The sequence below is a fragment of the Apodemus sylvaticus genome, chromosome X (genome assembly GCF_947179515.1).
Source record: "Apodemus sylvaticus chromosome X, mApoSyl1.1, whole genome shotgun sequence".
NCBI lineage: Eukaryota > Metazoa > Chordata > Mammalia > Rodentia > Muridae > Apodemus > Apodemus sylvaticus.
In genome coordinates this window covers 68,683,778-68,702,992 of record NC_067495.1, presented here as the reverse complement: position 1 = coordinate 68,702,992, position 19,215 = coordinate 68,683,778, and the positions used below count along the sequence as shown (strand labels likewise).

The window sequence follows — 19,215 nt, the reverse complement described above, 5'->3', positions numbered from 1 at the left end:
AGACACAGCTTCCTCTAACTCCAGCTCTAGTGGCATCCAACATCTCTGGTTTCTGGGGGATTGTGCACATGTGCACATACATATATGAAGTCACTCAAACATACACAAAATAAAAATAATGCAAGCAAATCCAAACAAAAAATTAATCTAGAACTAATTTAGAAGCACTATTAGGACTATGAATATAAATTAGATTTCCTTAATCAAAGAAGATAGCTAAAACCGAGAGAATACTTAGAGATGAGAAGTGAATAGAAACCATTTCCTTGAAAATATTCACACTCAGGGTGATGGTGACGCATGCCTGTAATCCCAACACTCTGGGAGGCAGAGGCAGGCAGACTTCTGAGTTTGAGGCCAGCCTGGTTTACAGAGTGAGTTCCAGGACAGCCAGGGCTATACAGAGAAACCTTCTCTCGAAAAACCAAAAAAAAAGAAAAAAAAAAGAAAAAAAAAAAGAAAAAGAAAATATTCACACTTCAGTAATTCAGGTAAATAGTCTGAGCAGAAAATATATTCACACTTCAGTAATTCAGGTAAATAGTCTGAGCAGAAAATAGAGAAGAAAAACCATACAAATAACATTTAGTGATTCTGAACAATGAACAAAACAGTATAGTAACAAAAACTAAGGGTAAAGTGTCAAAAGGTTTTTTTCTCCATGCAGCAAAAACAGAAAGGAAGTTGGTGAATTACATAGCTTTTTTTTTCTAGTAGTAGCACTTGATTGCACAGTTAAGGAGTGAGTTATTGTGAAGAGCAAATATATCTGTATCAATAGAGTTCATATTAAGAAATAGAAACCACACAATGATGTGAGGATAAATATAAGAAAAGGAATGTTTTGGTCTGGGGATACAGCTCAATGGTACAGTGTTTGCTAAGATTTAAGCCTCTGCAGGCAATACCAGCACCGAAGAAAATGTTTACATACGAGAAAAATGGGAATAAGAAAGGTTTGGCAAGAAATAAGTAAGAAAACATTTCGAGAATGAAGAAATTGCAGAAAGCCACCCAAAGAAGACAATGCCCTTTTAACTACAATTTAGGATTGAGATTAAGATCAGGCTCAGCTGCATGGGGTAATAGAATCGCTAGCCCCCTAAGGGTGGGAGCCCAGGTGTCTGAGGATTGTTTAGATGGAATGGGAGGTATCTCAATTAACTCTGCAGGGAAGGGGTGGGGGGTTCCTTCCAAAGAAAGAAGTAAGCACTGCCTAAGGTTGCAAAACCTAGCTATCTGGGAGGCCACATGGGACTTCTCCTGGACCACTGGAGAGCTAGCCATATCTCAGAAGCTAAACTATGAGCAATCCAGGTGGTTTTGAATCCTGGTGGACTTAAAAGTAATGTGTCTGGTAAGAAAGACTACTAAGATTCAGGTGCCTGCATGTGAGTGCGAAAGCAAGAGACTGTAAAGTTCATTTTGTCCTCAAAGAACCAGAGCCTCCACAAAACAACTTAAAAAGGAAAAAAAAAATACAGTATCTAGAAGAACTGTGAGTCAAAAGGGAAGAGGATATGTTAGATGAATCTTTGCATCTTGAAGAAAACGCGAAACATAATACTTGCATCTTTCCTGAATAGGAATTGAGAATTGAAATTGGAGAAATAATCATATATAAGTAAAGAGATTATAGTGGTGGAATTTTTACATGTAGGGCAAGTCTATCCATTGTATAGAATTTTATAAAAGCCTTAAACAGTTGTGTGATTTCGCCCCCCCTAGAATCACAGTCAATGAAAGAACCAAGATTAGAACAATGTTTTTTCTGCCTCACATTATTATTCTATCACGCTGAGAAAGAGCTGTTTTGAGAGAAGGAGAACTAGTAGTGAGCTCATCAGAATTTCAAAAGACAGCCATAAAAATGCACTTTGATGTTAGCTCAAGTGGAAAGCGGTCCTAGTCAGGTAAGAAATGCACAGCAGACATTCTTAGGGCAATTTTAGTATATAATACATTTTTCAAGAAGAGTAGGTATTTGGGGAGCAAGTGAGTTCACTTTTATTACAGTGTTTAAAAGTTCAAAACAATCTGAGTTTGTTGCTTTTACACCTCTAATCCTAGCACTTGGGAAGCTGAGGCAGGAGAATTGCTAAGTTTAAGGCCTATCTGGGCTATGGTGCATTGCGTATCAGTCTAAGACGAGATATAGGATGAGACCATGTCTCAAACAAAATTAAGCTGAATGAGTAATGTGAACTTTGATGAATTTTAAAGTTAACTAAGGTACAATATTTATTAATTAGAGAGCTGAGAAACGGATGGATAGTGGCATGTATTGAATGAGTAATCAGAATTCCTTGAAATACACTGTGAGATTTTTTCCCAAATTAGCATATAGAGAATACTTAATTCCACAGGATGCTAAGTTCCATAATGTTTTGAATATTAAAATTCTACCTTAGTAGAATTAACCTGTGATTTTTAAGCTTTCAATTTATTGATATAAAACATATACAGATATTGAATATATGTGTGTGTATAGATATATAGTGACCCTAGCAATTTGCCTAAAACTTAACAAAAGCTTCTCCTTTTATTTTTTAGGTTAAAGGCAGAATACTGTAAAATCAATTATGTAAAATCAAAATGGACAATTCTTTAAAGATAAATATGATTTTACCAGGACTGGTTTTGTTTCTAAGTGTAGTTAACAAGGGGAAATGGCTCCGTAGCTAAAATGCTTGCTCAATTGAGCATGAAAACCTTTGTTTGATCCTCAGTACCCATATAGAAATCCAGGTGTGCTGATGCTCATCAGGGAGAGATGTGGGTAGTAACAGGCGGATCCCAGGAACTCATTGTCCTGTCTGTCCAGCCAAGTTTGTGATCTGAAGATTCTATGAGGAAGCTTATTTCAAAAAAGAAATGTACTAGGGCTGGAGAGATGGCTCAGTAGTTAAGAGCACTGACTGCTCTTCCGGAAGGTCCTGAGTTCAAAACCCAGCAACCACATGGTGGCTCACAACCATCTGCAATAAGATCTGATGCCCTGCCCTCTTCTAGAGTGTCTGAAGACAGCTACAGTGTATTTACATATAATAAATAAATAAATCTTTAAAAAAATAAAATAAACAAAAAAATAGTAAGTAGTAGTTCGGAAATCATATGTGTACGTATATTACATACATATATGTACATATGTATATAATATACATATGTAATATTATATGGGCTAAGTAGGTTGTATTTACACATTTAGGAATAATATATATGTATGTATGTATATACACTATATATATAAAATCTCTCTCATATATATATATATATATATATATATATATATATATATATTCTGGTTGCATAAAATAACAAAGAAAAAGAGACCATGAATTTTAAAGAGAGCAAGGATCATACATGGAAGGGTTCAAAACCAAGAAGGAGGCAAATGATTAAAATGACTTAAACACATTTCAATTTCTAAAAATAAAACACTATTAACTAAGAAAATAAAACCAATGAAGAGTAACAGAAGACACTTGATGTCATCTTCTAGCCTCCACATGTATTCACATACCCTTGCATACACATATGTATACACATATGCACACACAGCACACACACACATTCCATAAAGTCATAATTTTAAAATTAATATTAATGAATAAATCTTTAAACCATGACTATTAAATCTTTTAACAATACTATATAATTTTTACCCAAGAAAAGGGGAAATTTTTCCTAGCACTTAGCAGACGGAGGCAGGAGGACCAGAAATCAAAGAGAATCTTTGGCTAATAGTTCAGGTCCAGACTGGAGTAAATGAGACCCTGCCTTAAAAACATTCAGTAGTATCTTAAAATAATCTAGAAAAAGGTTGGCACAAAAACAGGATTGACTCAAAATGAAAATACTATATTAGTACACTAATAAGTATATTACTTAGGCATGATGGTAAACACTTGTAATCCTATTACTGGGTAGGGGGAAGCAAAAAGATGTAAGGTTCAAAGGCAGTTTCAGCTACAGAGTAAGTTCGAGGACAATTTGAGCTATGTGAGACTTTATCTTGAAAATATGTGTGTGAATTGGAAACCTTATATCTATAATATTCATACAGTGTGCTCTGGAATAATTTTAATGTGACTTCAATGCATATAGATGGGCTTGGTGGGAACTATAACCTATAACTCTAGAACTACAAAGGATGAGGGAGGATGGCCATGAGTGGGGTGAGGCTGACTCAAGCTACAGTAAGATTTTGTCTCACAAATCAAGAACAAAACACATACAAAGGAGTTGATAAGTGAAATGAAAGAGCAAGCAGATGAAACTTTTAAAACGTCAAATGGCACCAAGGCCAAGAGTATAGCTGAGTTTTACACACACACACACAAATCGCATGTATAGGATGTATGAGGCTGCAGGCTTGATGCTCAGCAATAAAAACACACAGAAACACAAAAATATTTCCAACAGGTTCTCCGAGTAGATAATAATAATGTAAGCCAAACACCTCGTGCTCACCCTGTAGCTGCTGATGACTCTGAACCTTTGGTTGTCTTAACTCTCAAGTGGTGAGATGACAGGCATGTGTCACTATGTCCGACTAAATATTTGATTTCTTTTAACAAGCCACTGCTTTCTCTTTCCATAGCATTATATTGTTTTAAAACATTCATTTATTTATTATGTGTATGTGTCACACACATGCATGTTTATGCCATGGCCAACACACATAGGTCATGGGACACCTTATAGGTGTCATTCCTCTCTGTCTAAAGTGTAGGCCCCAGGGATCAAACCCAGGTCCCTGGGCTTAGTGGTAAGTTCCCTTAACACACTGAGCAATCTTGCCCAGCACAAAGAGCCATTTCTGATTTTGAAATGTTCTTACACTATTAGGAATAGTGTATTTTTAATCACAACAGAGACAAATCTTTTAAAAAGTATTTATTCATTTTGTGTGTGTGTGTGTGTGTTTGTGTTTGCCCTGCATGTATATATGTATATCATGAGTTTGTAGAACCCACAGAGGCCAGATATGGGTATTGGATCCATATATAGTGATTTACCCTCCATTGCACCATAATATCTAATTAGTACATTACTTTACTGGTTAGATATTTCGCACTATATTTAGTATGAATGCATACACCAATTATTATGTTTTATAACTTTAAAAAGTTATTGTTTTAAAATGAGTATGGTAGCACATGACTATAATTCTAGTACTGGGAGGTAGAGGCCAGGGGTACTAGGAGTATAAGGTCATTTGTAGCTGTATGATGAGTTTGAAGCTGACCTGGGCTGCATGAGACCCTGCCTCAAGTTCTTAACTATCTGGGTCAGTGCTTTAGAGCACTGGTTGCTCTTCAAGAGGACCCAGGTTCATTCCCAGCATCTACATGGAGGCTCACAACCATCTAATTGAAAACCTTTTATCAATCAATAGATTTCTTTCAAACCCTAAGTACGTGGTACTTGTCCCTTATCGCTCATCATTGTGTAACAATCACTTCACTATTCTAGAACTCTCTTCCAAACCTTTCAAAAAAAGAGAAAAAAAATGTAACTTTTTTTTTAGCTCAGTGAGTGGAGAGGCAATCAAGGTAAGTAGCTGGGTGAAGGTTATAATATATATATAGCGTTTTGAAAGTTCAATTAAACCAATACAATAATAAATAGCATCGAATTAAACAAGTTAAAAGGGTAGGGAAGGGGAAAACATCTCTTTTCAATAAGAAAGAGAATCATGGGGGTACATGCCTTTAATTTCAGCATTTGGAAGGCAGAGGGTGGAGTTCTAGATGTTTACCCTTTGCACCAACTATGTAATGAGTTTAAACAAGTCTAAGCCTGGGCTCAAGCAGAGGATGGGGGAGAGGGAGATTGAGACAGAGATGGACAGAAAGAGAAAGAGAAATAGTGAACCGCATAGAATAAGGGCTAATAATATTTGCTAGTTTTGTGACATTGATCAAATGTTTGGTTGAGAGTTTTGATTTCCCTATTTCTAAAGAGGGGATATGTGTATGATACAGGGCTCTTGTGACTACCCATAATAATCCATGTGAATATGTAGCTTGAGCCCTAACATCTAGTAGGTACTATTGATCTGTACTTCTATAAAGACACTGAAATCATGAAATGAATTATAATCAACACAAGATTTACAACATTTTTTAAAAATAAAATTAAGAACTGTGGGGCTGGGGATGTAGTTCACTTTCTATAATGCTTGAAGTTTGATTCCCCAGTATGTCATAAATTGGGCACAGTGGTGCTTGATTATAATATCAGCACATAGGAGGCTGAAGCAGGTGAATCTCTTTGGGTTCAAGGCAAACCTGGTTCTATATACCAAGTTCTACAATAGCCAGGCTACAAAGTGAGATCCTGTCTGAAAAAAAATCAAAAGATATAAAGGGGGCTGGGTGGTGGTGGCGCACACCTTTAATCCCAGCACTTGGGAGGCAGAGGCAGGCGGATTAGTGAGTTCCAGGACAGCCAGGACTACACAGAGAAACCCTGTCTTGAAAAACCAACAACAAAAAAAGAGATAAGGGGGAAGGGAAACAAGACCTAAAGTTTCTGAACTTCCTTTAATAAAAAAAAAGTCACTGTGACAAAGTGCCTGAGTTAAACAACTCAACGCTTGTATTTTGGTTCAAAGTTTAAACAGGTTTAAGGCCATGGTTAGCTGACTCCCCTGCTTTTAGCTCTTTGACAAGGTAGAAACATTACAATTGAATGGTAATATAGAATTTAACTACATATGTCACCCAGTCTTGAAACAGGAGCCAAGAGGGTCCAGTGAGAAGATATGCCTTTGAAAGGTGTACACCAGTGACCTACTTCCTCCAACAAGGGCTCACCTCCTACTAGCACATTACCTATGAATTCACACAAATGCATCAATTTATTGATGACATCAGTGACTTCATGATCTAATCCTGTCTTAATAACTCTAAATGCTGGAGAACCAAGCCTTTACTATAGGAGACGTCTACGAGTCATAATAAGGAGATGACAGTCAATGAAAAGCAGAAACACTGGTATATTTGAAATTGAGTCTTCTCAGATTATAAAATGTAATGTAATCTTCAACAATGAAATTAATATGGGATTAGCTCTAGATAGTGTTGCTTGGTTTTAATTGTCAACTTGCTACAATCTAGAATCACCTAAGGATGGCTCAGTGAGGAAGTGCCTAGGTTATGTTGACCTCGGAGCATGTCTGTAGGGATTTGTCTTGATTACCTTTAATTGATGTGGGAAGACTCAGCTTAAAAGTGGCAGCTCTGTTCCCTGGGCTTGAGTACTGGACTGTATAAAAAAGAAAACTGAAAAGGATGAGAGAGTGAACTGAGCACAGGCATTCCTAAGTGTGGATGTGACTAGCTGCTTCAAGTCCCTGATGCCTTAAGGCACCTCCGAGTGATGAGGTGTAACCTGGAGTTGTGAGCTACAATAAACCCTTTCTCCTTTATATTGCATTTGACAAAGCATTTTGTCATAGGAACCAGAAAGAAAACTAGAACAGAGATCAATAGAAAAGAACACACAAAAAGAAATAGGTCTTGCTCTAACCCATTAATGAATGACAGTGATTGCATAATGTAGCAACTGGGAAATAAAAACATTTAATAAATATTACCAGAGAAAAGTGGTTAGCGATTTTTCAAGCAATCATTATACTCAAATTCAACTGGAAAATAAGTAGTCATACACAAAAATATTAAATTGCTATTTTGGTTTTTGCTATAAAACATATCTTAATTACACACAAGAATGGTTTTCATTATTTCAATTTTGTGAAATTGTAATTAGTTTAATATCATTGTGTCTATGATCTGAGCCTGTAAGTACATGAATACTGTGACATGCATGTGTATTTCAGAGGAAGTTTGCAGAGTACATTCTCTTCCTTTCACCTTTGACATGGCTTCTAGGAACCAAACTTAGCAGTTAACCCCACTGAGTCACTCTTTGGCTCCAGTTTCTTTTTTTAAATTTAATTTGGGTTGGTGAGACTGGTCAATAGATGCTTTGAGCCAAGCCTGATGACCTGAATTTGATCTCCAGAACCTAAGGTAAAAGGAGCAAACTTACTCCAACCTGTCTTCTGACTTCCACATAGGCACATGAGGTACATGCCCACTGACATAGATACATACAGAGAGTGAGTGAGAGGGGAGGGAGGAGGATGGGGAGAGGAGAGGGAGGGAGAGAGGGAGAGGGGAAGGAGGGGAGAAGGAGGATGGGGGAAGGAAGGGGAGGGGAGAAGGAAGAGGGAGGGGGAGGGAGGGGTGGGGGAAGGGAAGGAGGGGGAAGACAAAGAGACAGAGACAGACACACACATAGGGACAGAGAATAAATATAATACCTTTCAAAATCAGATTTTACGGCTGCTGTGATGGCTCAGTGGGTAAAGGCACTTGCTACCAAGCCTGACAATGTTGTGGATTCCCAGAACTCACGTGAAAAAGGGAGGTCTGACTCAGCCAAGTTGTCCTCTGACCTCTACATATTCACAGTGGTACCATCTACACACAACCACACACTCACAAAATAAATGCATTTTAGTTTTTATATGTCCCTGTCTGCATGAGAGTCTATGCATGTTCAGGGAAGGCAGTGAAAGTGTGCACACACACGGAGGGCAGAAGTGGGTATTAGAGCCATCAGACAGGAACTTATAAGCTTTTGATACATGGCTGCTGAGGTCTGGTTCTCATGACTGTGCACCTCCCAGTCATCTTTCCAGCCCCAATTATGGCAATTGCATATGTACATTTATTGTCATTGGATCACGACCACACCCTGTTACCCACTCTTGTCACTTTCTATTACTACTTGTTGTGGTTTACATAAGAATGGGCCCCATAGGCTCCTACATTTAAATGGTAGGGGAGTGGCTGTATCTGAAAGAACTAGGAAGTATGGCCTGGTTGGAAGAACTGTATTACTGGAGATGAACTTCTTTGATGAGCTTCTTTGAGGGTTTTAAAATCCCAAGCCAGGCCCAGAGGCTCTGCATTCCTGATGTACTCCTGTTTAATGTAAAACACTCAGTTATTTCTCTCTTCCTGCTGCCTTTGGACCCAGACGTAGAATTCTCAGCTACGATGTCTGCCTGCATGCTGCTCTGCTCCCTGGCACAAGGATAATAGATAAAACCTGTGAAACTGTAAGCCAGACCCAACTAAATGCTTTCTTTTATAAAAGTCACCATGGTCATGGTGTCTCTTCAGAGCAACAGAAACTGACTGACTATGGCTAGGCTTTTCTTTATCCTTTTCTCAAGCAGTCCATCTTCTATTTTCATATCTTTTGGTATGTTCATGTATGTTTGTACTGGGAGTGCATGCTTCCATTTATGCATGTAGAGTCCAAAAGCTAACATTGAGTGTCTTCATCTATTTCTCTTTGCATTATTATTAGTGTTGTTGTTATTTGATATATAGTCTATCATTAAACCAGCAATCCCCTGGAACACACACACACACACACAGGCTAAACTTGATGGGAGTGCGAATCTGAATGCTGGAGGATATGAACTCAGGTCTTCATGCTATATGGCAAGTACTTCAGCCAGTGAACTATATTTCCCAGCCCCACCCCCAAGTAATTTTTTTTAAAGATTCATTTATTTATTTTTTGTGTATGACCACACTGTAGCTGTCTTCAGACACCCTAGAAGAGGGCATCAGATCTCTTTACAGATGGTTGTGAGCCACTATTGGTTGCTGGGAATTGAATTCAAGACCTCTGGAAGAGCAAACAGTCAGTGCTCTTAACTTCTGAGCATCTCTCCAGCCCTCAAGTAATTTTTTAAAGGTAACCCAATGCTGGGAATGTAGCTTAGTTGATAGAGATTTTGTCTAGCATTCTTGAAGCCCTGGGTTAAATCTATGGAACCACCTGTAATCCATCACTTATTAAGTAGAAGCTGGATGATAGGGAGCTCTAGGCTAGCCTGCCATACATATGACCCTATCTCTAAATAACAAATGCTTATAGAAAAGAAAGATTAACTATGCAAGAAATCTCAGGATGAGGATTCCATTTCAAGTTCAGAAACAATAGTGTATTAGGGTAGTCTAAAGGAATAGAACTGACAGAATTGTGTGTGTGTGTGTGTGTGTGTTTGTGTGTGTGTGTGTGTTATATGATTTCGTAGGCTTACCAGATGCAGTCTGGTAGTCCATTAATGACTAGTTCATAATGGAAAGACCAAGGCCAGGATTCTGGTACTTGTTCAGTCTAAAAGGCTCAGTATCTCAGTAGCCCCAATGTGGCACTGGAGTCATGGACAGATGCTGATCTTTGGTTTGTTGGAATCCCAAAGTGGTAGGTTTGAATGAATACCAGTGAAGAAATTCTGTAGGAACAAGAGAGATGAAGATGACAGTGAGACTGAGGACAAGCAGTCAAAAAGCAATTTTTCTGTTTTCCAACTCGTTTTTTATTCTGAGCTGGCACATGCTTTAGGGTTCCACCGGATTTAGGGTGGGCCTTCCTGCTTCAAATAATCTGATAAAGAAAAGCCTCAACAGTGGTGCCAGATGCAATCAGGTTGGCAACCAAAATTATCCATCTTGAATGGAATATAAATCAAATGGAAAATGGGGAAGTTTGAATTTGAACTCTCCACCATTATCAACAAAGTAGATCCAATTTTTAAAACAAACTAGTCATGATTATGAACATCAGTAATGTCAGCACCTGAGAACTAAAACAGAAGACTGGTGACATGGAGAGTGGCCCTTAAGCTGTAAGAGCCTATCTCAAAAACAAGTATATTAATTAACAATAAAAATAAAGAAAATAATAAAATTGGAACTACACTGGCAGAAACATGCATAAAAGGTATTTATGATCACATATATCATACAAATTTATAAGATGGCAATAGGCAATTCTTACTTTTTACAGATGAAATAAGTGGCTAATAAGTAAGTACTAAACACATTTTTATGCAACCAAAGAGTTAAACTAAACATAACAGATGATAGATATAGATATAGTATGGCTCATGATATAAAACTTTTCATACATTATTAAAAGGAATATTAAAATTGGTAGAATTAAAAAATAAGTTGGAGGGAAAACTAATGAAAATATGTACTACATATTTCTGCAAAGAAATTTGGCACCAATTTTGGAAAGCCTTTAAAAATATTTAATCTAGCCACTCAGGGGTGGCACACACATTTGATCTCAGCATTTGGGAAACAGAGGACTGCAGATCTCCCAGTTTGAGGCATGGTATACATAGTGAGTTCCAGGACAGCCAAGGCTGAGAACCTCTGTCTTAAAAAAGAAAAGTGTGTGTGTGTGTGTGTGTGTGTGTGTGTGTGTGTCTGTGTGTAAATACATATGTATATATGTATGTATACATATATGTGTGTACACATGTATTTATGTATTGAATTCTTATAGGTTTCAAGCATTAGGAATCTATTCTAAGCACCTATTTAATAATTAGATATATAGATAAGTGATAAGGCAATGGGGTCACACACCTTCAATCCCACCACTCAGGAGGCAGAGGCATCTCTCAGTTGGGAACCAATGGAGTTGACACAGAGTTCCAGAATAGCAAGGACTGCACAGTGAGACCTGCCTCAAAACTGTTCTATTTATTTGGCTTTTTTTTTGAGACAGGGTTTCTCTGTGTTAACAGAACCCTGGCTTTACTGAACTTGCTTTGCAGACCATGCTGGCTGACAGAGATCCCTCTGTCTCTGCTTCCCAAGTGCTGGGAATAATTGTATGCAACACCATGCCTGGTGCATAATTGTTTTAAAATGAAAGAAAAGCATACTTTATTAATGCAAACAAGGAGGAGGAGAAAAGCCAAATGAAGAATATTAAGTCAAAACAATTGTAATATGTACAAAAGGTGACATTTTCTATAATTATTAAGATGCTTAATAAGTTTCATATGTGTGATGACCAAATCCATGGCTCAGCACATGAAAACCAAGCCCCCTACCACTGATAGATATCCCAACCCCTTAGTGTTTCCTTTGTGAGTAGCAATTTGAAAATTCGTGAGGGAATAAAGGAGAAAGTACAAGCCAATATTAAAAGAGAAAATAATCAGAATACTATTTGGTTTTGAAATATTCAATTACGGCTCAACAGGAAAAAATGTTAAGAACATACTACAATCATAATTAAATTTATTAACCAAACACCATTTTAATTAATTTTAAAGAAAATCTGATTTTATTAGTTTATCTTTATTCAAAGCACCACATATTTTTAAGACCCCACTTGAGACATAATTTACATACCATAAAGATCACCGGTTGGGAAATGAATCCAGGGCCTTTGGCAAGGTAGAGAAATATTTTAAGCATGAAGCTCCAGCTCTAGCTCCAGTTCACTGTTTTAAAGTGTGAATTTAGGGCCATTGTGGTGGTTTAATAAATAGGTAAAAAGGCTCATCATGCAAGCCAGATGAACTGACTCTGATCTCTGGAATCCCTGTAAAGGTGAAAGGCAAAAGCTGAATCCACAAAGCTCTCCTGTGACCTCCACACATGGATCCCAGCATGCAGGCCCATACACAGGCACCCCCATGCACTGAGAAAAACTTCTTCCCTTAGATGGTTTTTTATCTATTTACAAACCTGTGCAAGCATTACCAGAATATAATTGTAGAACACATTAGAAACACTTCCCCTACCCCAAATAATTATAATATATACAAGAACCTTCTCTTGTTCCATGTCATTAGACCAACAGAAGCAATAATCTTTTTACCTTGATAGTTCTTCACATTTCACATAATCATACACTATTTGCTCTCTTTTCTGATTAACTTTTTTCATTCAATACATTTTCAGGGTCCATCCAGGATATACACAAATATATATATACAAATACACACACACACATACACACACACACACACACATATATATATATATGTGTGTGTGTGTATCATTACTTTTTTATGCTAGAATACTCAATTCCATAGGTGCACAATATCTTGTTTATTCATTCATAAGTTGTTTCTGTTATGGAAATATTAAAAATAACACTGCTATGAACTTTTGTTTTTGAGACAAGATCAGGAAACCCAAGTGGGCCTTGACTTCTCTGTGTATTTGTAGCTAGCTTTGAAATGCTTCTCTTGCCTCCCAACCGTAATGCTGGATTAGTAGCATTTGTCACTGCAACAGCTTCTGTTGCTGTTTGTGTTGGATGCTATGAGCTTTAGCGGACAACTTTGATTGTACAGATATTTTTCCATTCTTTTGGGTATATGGCTACAGTTTGTGTTTTTGAGGAACTATCAAAATCTAAACCTCTGTATAAGACTACTGGTAGAAGGAAGGCACTGTCATCTTATGGTTTCAACTTGCATTTTGTAATGAGCACTGATAGGTCTGTGTTCTCCATATATATTCTGCTAAGTAGATTCTTATTGCATATAACTTACAACCATTTTCTTCCTTTCATAGGGTTATCTTTTTCGTTGTTGATTTTTCAGATTTCTCTGTGTAACACTGGTGGTCCTGGAAATTGTTCTGTAGACCAGGGTGACCTCAAATTTACAGAGGTTTGCCTGCCTCTGCCTCTAGAGGGCTGGGATTCAAGGTCTATGCCACTACTCCCTAGCTGGATTATCTTTTCCTTCCTTCCTTCCTTCCTTCCTTCCTTCCTTCCTTCCTTCCTTCCTTCCTTCCTTCCTTCCTTCCTTCCTTTCTTCCTCCCTCCCCCCTCCCTCCCTCCCTCCCTCCCTCCCTCCCTCCCTCCCTCCCTCCCTCCTTTCCTTCCTTCCTTCCTTCCTTCCTTCCTTCCTTCCTTCCTTCCTTCCTTCCTTCCTTCCTTCCTTCCTTCCTTTCTCTCCCTCTTTCATGTAGGGTCTTATTTTGTTGCCCTAGTCAGTCTGGACTTGATCTATATAGGTCAGTCTGACCTCAGATTTACAGAGATTTGCCTGCCTCAGTCTCCAGAGTGCTAGGATTACAAGAATGCTCTCTCTCTCTCTCTCTCTCTCTCTCTCTCTCTCTCTCTCTCCTTTCCCTCTCCCCTTCTTATTTTTCCTTTTTTATGAAGGGCAGAAGGATTTATTTTGCCTCATGATTGCCTTATGATTGCCTCAAGATTTTAGAGTGTTCTTTCTGATATAAAGCTGTTACTTAATGGCCACCATTTTCTTCATGTTGTCTGATGTACATAATTGTTTCCCTCTGACAAAGGTTAGTTTATCTACTTTTGTTAGTGTGATGTAGGTGTCATAACAAACATTTTTCTAATATAAGGTAACAACATTGGCATTTACCTTTTCATCAAAACTTATATAGTTTTAACCTGTAGGGCTTGGAAAAATTGAGTTAATTTCTGTCTGTATTATTGCATTATAGCAGTCTAAACTAATTTTCTTCATGTGAATATACTTTTGTCCCATCACTTGTTTAAAGAATATTTTCTTTCTTATTTTGTATTGTCTAGGTACTGGTGTCAACAATGGGTAACAGAGCTGTAGGCATATTTCTGAATTCTCAATTCTATTCCATTGATGTGTATAACTTTTTTTAAGTCAGTAACATAGACTCCTTCTGATAATTGTTTTTAGTTAGAAAGGCTTGAGCATGGGAAGTGTGAACTGTCCTAATTTATCCTCATTTTCAAGATGCTCTGGCTATTCTGGGCTCCTTGTATGAATCATGCAGTTTCTGCCAAAAGTTCTGTTGGGATTCAGCTACATATTTTATGCAATGTAAATCAGTTTTTACTATTATGTCTTCCAAACCATGGACATGGAATGGCTTTTTATTTCTTTAGGTGTTCTTGATTATTTTTTTTGTTTTTGTTTTTTGTTTTTTGAGAGAGGGTTTCTCTGTATACCCCCATATTTTTTTGTTGTTCTTTTTGTTTGTTTTTTGAGACAGGGTTTCTCTGTGTAGCCCTGGATGTCCTGGAACTCACTCTGTAGACTAGGCCAGCCTCGAACTCAGAAATCCACCTGCCTCTGCCTCCCAAGTGCTGGGATTACAGGCGTGTGCCACCACTGCCCAGCTTTTGTTTTGTTTTGTGGTTTTTTTTTTTTTTTTTAGGTGTTCTTGAACTTCATTAAATACGGGTTTATAATTTTCTGTCTCTTTCTTTTTAATTGTTAAAATTTTAAAATTATTTTTAATTATTTTGGAGACAGGCTAACCCTGGCTGTCCTGGAACTCACTCTGTAGACCAGGCAGGTCTTGAGCTCACAGAGATCCTCCTGCCTCTGTCTCTTGAAAGGCATGCACTATTACCAGCCAGCTGCTTTAGTTTTCAGTGCACTAGTACTGCATTTATTTTGTAAAACATATTCCTAAGTATTTTATTCTTTTTGATGGTACTGCAAATTTCAAAATCTTTACTGTTTGGGTACCATCTTGGTCATGTTTCACGTGTTGCTCTGCTTTCTCTCTCTAGTTACAATTGCTTCCTTGAATGTAATTTTGTTCTTCTTTGGGGGTAATACTCCATTGTTAAAAGAAGCAGAACCCTTAAATCTGTTTGCTATGGCTGATAGAGACTGCTTGGTGAGTAAAACTCTTGCTATATAAGCCTTATTTGAGTTTGATTCATTTTTTTTTTTCGAGACAGGGTTTCTCTGTATAGCCCTGGCTGTCCTGGAACTCACTATGTAAACTAGGTTGGGCTCAAACTCAGAGATCCACCTGTCTCTGCCTCCCAAGTGCTGGGATTAAAGGCGTGCACCACCACTGTTCCACCTGAGTGTGATGCTTGGAATTCACAAGGTGGAAGGAGAGAATCTACACTGTAAAATTGTCCTCTGGCCTCTCCATTTTAGTAAATACAAATAAAAAAATGTAATGTATAAGGAATGAATCCTGTAGCTGGGCCTGTTGGTGCAAGCTTCTAATCTCAGCTTCTATAGAGGCAAAAGACTGAAATTCCAAAGCTTCCCCAGGTGTGGCTACACATGCCTGTCTGTCTCCTCAGCACTGCTTAGAAAATGGAAACAGAAAAAAAAATCAGAAATTCAAGGTTACTTTCCCCCCATATATAGTGTGTTCAAGGTCAGCCTGGGATACTTGAGACCCTTTCTGAAACAAAGTAATAAACAAAAATCCCTGATAGTTCAAGGCCTGTCTGAACAATTTACAAAACCATAAACAAAGCAAAAAGCAGAGATGTAGATCAATACTAGAGTACTTGCCTAGTATTTGGAGGAGCATGGATTTAGATTCAACTGCCAGTGCTGAAACAGAAGGAGGTAGGAGAAAGAAAAGAGAACAATATGTGTTCCTTTTTAAGAAATTGGTGTTCCTTTTGCTATCATACTTTGGACAAAAAAGATACTGAAAAAGATACTGCTATGGTGGGTGGTAAGTACTTCCTATCTCAAAGTGAAAATGCCTGTAATTCTAGTACTCAGAAGGTGGAAGCAGACTGACTTAATGTTTGAGCCTGGCTATGCAAGAAGACTTTGTTTCAAAATATATATATATAAAAAAAACTATATATCCCTTGAAAAGAAGATCATAGCCTATATTGGAATTGCTTTTAGGCATCCACTGGAGGGGCTGGAATTTACTCGTCATGAATAAGGGACAGAACTTTTATGCTTTTAGATTCTGTTGGTTTCCACCTAGAAAAATAACTTCCTTTAGTCTTTCTTGTAATGCGGCTATGCTATCAACAAATTGTTCCATTTGTTATTTATTGGGGAAACACCTGCGGTTTACCTTTTTTTTTTTCAAAGTTAGCTTTACTAAACATAGGATTCTTGTATATGGTGCCTTCCTTCTTGTGTTACAATGACTATGCTATCTGATTGATTAGTGATGACTCATTTGTTTTCGATTTTCAATAGGTTAGTGGACACCACTAAATGCTTATATTTGTAGTTCACTGAGCTTCCTGTATGTTTACTTTGAAACAAAGGCATCATCGTCATGATGTATTTTCAAAATATTTCTTCTCACTCTTCTTTCTAACACTTTCATTATATGTATGTATGGTGGCGAATATAATGCTGCCTATTTTTCTGCTGAGAGTCCCCTTCCATTTTTTTCTCTTTTGTTTTTATTATTTCTTTTGTTTGTTTTTCAGAGTACATAATCTCTATTAGCTGTCAACCTTCCTAATGCTGTGACCTCTAATACAGTGCCTGATGTTGAGGTGACCTCCAACCATAACATTATTTTGTTACTACATAACCGTAATTTTGCTACGGTTACAGTTTATAACAGAAATACCTAATATGCAGGATATCTGATATGTGACCCCCTCCAAAGGGGTCATAACCCACAGGTAGAGAAGCACTGCTTTAGATCAATAATTAATATTTTGCTTGTTCAAATAAAATGTTCAAAACATAAAGGGACTTATGATTGTTCCTTTAGATGACTTTTAAATTTGAGAAACTATCTTCCATTATAACCAAGAAGTCTATCAACTGAACCTTATCCTTGGCTCATGCAATGTGATTTTAATTCTGTTTACAGTTTATTTCCTTTGCATGTGTACTCCTACCAGCTCAATATCATGGCACATGTTGAAGTTAGAGGCTGACTTAAAGGAATCGGTTCTCTCCTCCTCTGTGGATGTGAGGATCCAACTCAGGCTGTCAAGTTTTGCTAGAGATACTCTTAATCATCCTCAAATGTGATTTTTTAAAAGGACAATATATTCAATCCTTGGAATTCACAGAAAAGTGGAAGGAGAGAACCGATGTCACAAAGTTGTCCTCGGACAGTCACGCATACACACATCATACACACATCCATACAATAATGGCAAACAATATTTATTTAAAAATAAAGAATGATAATAAAGTAATGGATAGTTCAGTCAATTGTAACCCCTCAGAAATATGTTCATGTTCTAACCACAGTACCAGTGAACATCACCTTACTTGGAAATAAGGTCTTTGTAGATATAATTATGGCATTAGGATGAGATCATTCTAGATGTAGGGTGGGCCTGAAATTTAATGACTCCAGTCCTCATAACAAAGCACATTAACTTGTAGAGTAGTTGCCCGAAATGTTGGAGACCCTGGGTGGGTCCCTGGAATCAGGTATGTGCACAATACAGTAAAATCTGACACTGGGCCCCACATGTACAAAGGTGATCTGAACATGGAGGTAGATAATGGAAGTATGCTGTTAACAAACCAAAGAATGCTAAGGATCCATTGGAAGCTAGAAAAGGTAAAAAGGATTCTTTTACAGAGCATTTAGAGGGAGCACAAACTCTGCTAGAGGCTGATTTTACATTTCTAGCTTTCATGTGTAAAAAACCAACCCACTCCTTTCTTAAGCCCTCTGGATTAGAAGTTGTTATGGTAGCCCCAGGAAGCTAATACAGCTACCAAGTAAACATTTTTTATTAACATTTTTTACATTTGTGAAGTTTGTTTGTGTGGGGGTGGTAAGTGCATGCCAGGGCAAGAGTGTGGAGGTCAGAGAACTTGAGTCAGTTCTCTCCTTCACCAGGTCGGTTCTGGGACTGACCCCAGGTTGTCAGGCTTGGTGGGAAGCACTTTTATCCACCAAGACACTTGCCAACTGTCTTATTTTTCTTTTCCTTATTTCTTGTGATATTTTCATGTAGGCAGGTTGGTCTCAAAACTCACTCTGTAGCCAAAGATGGTACTGAACTCTTAATTCTCCTGCCTCAAATTTTCAAGTGTTAGGGTTATAAGAACACACCACAATGACTGGCAACATTTCTTATCTTTTCTCCTTGAGTCCATTTTTTCCCCCTGTAACAGATGAAAACTTGCTTCCTTTCCTAATTAAAAAAAAAATGGTTTTTTGAGACAGGATTTCTCTGTATAGCCCTGGTTGTCCTGTAATTCACTGTGTAGATCAGACTGGCCTCGAACTCAGAAATCTGCCTTCCTCTGCCTTTCAAGTGCTGGGATTAAAGGAGTGTGCCACCATTGCCTAGCCCCTAATCAAAGTTTTGAAAAAAGTTAAAGAAAGACAGCAACATGACTCAGTGGGTAAAGGTACTTGCTGCCAAGCCTGACAATCTGGATTCAATTCTGGGACCCACATACTGCAGGGAGAAAAACAGCTCCCAAATGCTGTCTTCTGACCTCTACAGGTACACACACACACACACACACACACACACACACACACACACACACACGGGGGGGGGGATGGGGACAGACTAATACTTGTGATTCTGTGTTCTAAAATACTTCAAAGTGTTTTATTAATTAGCATTAGCTCTGAAGAATGAATACATTTTCTGGGAACAGAGACATTTTAAAAA

At 37.8% G+C, this 19,215-nt stretch overlaps 1 long non-coding RNA gene across 1 annotated transcript in view; it reads right to left on the bottom strand.

The window, feature by feature from the left end:
- LOC127675685 (uncharacterized) overlaps nucleotides 1-19,215 on the bottom strand; it is a 77,087-nt gene that overhangs the window by 55,689 nt on the left and 2,183 nt on the right. The window contains exon 3 of the long non-coding RNA XR_007975506.1: nucleotides 12,255-12,447. This is a non-coding gene — a long non-coding RNA (uncharacterized LOC127675685). The remainder of the gene's footprint in view (nucleotides 1-12,254; nucleotides 12,448-19,215) is intronic.